This window comes from Haliotis rufescens, unplaced genomic scaffold, assembly GCF_023055435.1.
Source record: "Haliotis rufescens isolate VD_foot unplaced genomic scaffold, xgHalRufe1.0.p SCAF_9, whole genome shotgun sequence".
Taxonomy (NCBI): Eukaryota; Metazoa; Mollusca; class Gastropoda; order Lepetellida; family Haliotidae; genus Haliotis; species Haliotis rufescens.
The window spans coordinates 28,512,476-28,515,049 of NW_025964383.1; positions in this window are offsets into that span (position 1 = coordinate 28,512,476).

Below are 2,574 nucleotides of genomic sequence, written 5' to 3' on the forward strand. Positions count from 1 at the left end.
TTCTATTCACTGACAAGTCTCGTTTTCACCTCGGCCACAGCGATGGACGGATTCGAGTGTACTGACGTCGAGGTGAACGTTACGTCAATCATTGTGTCATGGAGAAAGATCGGTTCGGGGCGGCAGCGTTATGTTATGGGGTGGGATTACAGAAAGACAGAGGACCCGTTTGATAGTGGTAGAGGGAAATCTCAATGGACAGCTCTACCGCGACGAGATCATCGGCCCTGTTGTTCTACCGTTTTTGCGTCGTCATGGCCCAGGCATTACCTTTCAACATGACAACGCCCGGCCTCATATTGCTCGACTTGTTCAGGATTCCATTCAACAAAACAACGTGAATGTCATCCCCTGGCCGGCTCGCTCCCCTGATCTCTCACTAATCGAGCACATGTGGGATGAGATGGATCGGCGCCTTCGACGTCAACCACGTGTTCCACAGACTCCAGGAACTTCGAAACATGCTCCAGCAGATATGGACAGATATCCCACAGGACTTTGTGCGACGCCTGGTCCATTCCACGAGACGAAGATGTGTTGCTTGCATCGTATCCAGAGGTGGACACACATGCTATTGATTTGTAAATTGGCGTTTTGGCATGTTCATGTTTTTAATGAAATCACGCATTTTCTGAAGTCAGTATGGCAAATTAAACCATTGGAACGTTTACAGGAGTCTTTTATCTGTTGCAAACCGAAATTGTTTCAGATTTGCTAAAAAACATAACTTTGCATTAATTCTTATTTAATGTCACAGGAACTTTTGTTGTTCATTATATACTGGAGGATCTGAAAGTGAAAAAGTGAAGAGATAGCTGTTGGTTATATTGACAGTTTTGTGTTGTTTGTAAAAATGGTTGACAGCAGTAACTCCTTGACTTGTCAACTCAGCTGTGATACCCTCTTCGCTCATGTCTGAAAGACAACGAGCGTGGTCCCTGATAATTACTCAAGTAGAATACAGTGTCCTGGGCACCAAGACAACCTTGGTGTTAACACAGTGCTGTCAAGAAGGTAGGTTAACCGATTGATGCTTCCATGGACACTGCACTGGGATTGAGCAACCTCAAAGGCACGTGACATTCTTTACTCTTTAGATCCCTTGGATGCCTTTGGAGATTGCAGAAGGGTTTAAGTTAGTGTGTCGCATTCAGCAGGAGCAATGACAACAAATCTAGGCCTAGACTCCACGACAGTAGATGATACATCATCATCAGATGACAATGTATCAACGTGTCGACGTTTGTTGCTGAACCAGGATTGTTATGAAACTTGGTAGTAGTAATATGATTCAGCAGCCCTGCTCCCCTCTCAACATCAAGGGCTACATGGGTGTCATACCCCAGGAATATACACATGAAAAGCTGTCATCACTAAAAGAAGAAATGTCAGGCTGGTTCGTCCCATGTCATTTTCTTGACGAAACACAGAAGTCAGAGGTCTATAATACCACAGTGGCTCTTGAGCCACCGCCTTCTGGCACAGGATTCTAGGCAGAATTTACATTTTCATAATTAAGACTATTATCTTTCATGATAAAATTATTAAGATATGATATTTTTAATTCATTTTTTCCATGCACAGCGGATGGCGTGACCAGCCTATTACCAGAACGGGCCCATGCTACCACCTGTCTAGGAAAAGTGAGGATCAAAGTGGTGTGTTCGGGAAAAAGAACACCAGTTCCTAGGTTCAGTTCCTGGGTCCAGTTCCCTCAACCACCTGCTTCCCATCCTCCTACGACACAGGGGCGCAACCCACGACAAAAGGGATGCACAATTCAACAACAATCAGAACATCCTTAAACCATCTCTGAATCACAACACAAGTGAAGAGCACTGAACTAACTCAGGCAAACATTAAACTTGTGGCAGTCTGAATTAGCACGAACTTATTTTCGGGCACACATATGAACATAAATCAATACAATCAGGCATTCTGGCCTCCTCATCGAACGTCACACAGACGTAAATACACACAAAACAATGTTCATTCCGAACAGGAGCAATATTTCCAAAACACCGGGATTCAGTCCCGAACATAAGCTGCTCACATCCAAGTAAGCTCTGAACGTAACTACCGGCTATACAGGAAATGGGCGTTTCTGAAACAGAAACCAACGAACAAATCAACACCACATATTAAATACCACAAACCATCGCATTCCCTAGCGCACACGCACACGCACACGCACACGCCGACTTCAAACCCATAAACATACAAACGGAAATAAACTGCACTCGTGCCTAAACACGCACATACCTATGTACACGCAGTCACCCAATACACATTACTTACCTCACAATGACAGCAATTGCCTGCTCCTCGGCTACCTGTTACAGAACAGGGGTTGGGACATACTGTACCCTTACAGAGGCACCAACCACAGGCCTAGCTGGATACCGCCATACCATAATCTACATCAATAATGTGTGAACTGAATACATTTACAAGGCACAAACTTGAACGAACTTACATCACTCACAATAATTCCTCTTTAAAAGTTAGTACTCAGCAATAACTGGATAAACCACCCATCCAACGACTGATTTTCACTCTGTACTCCAGCTTTCC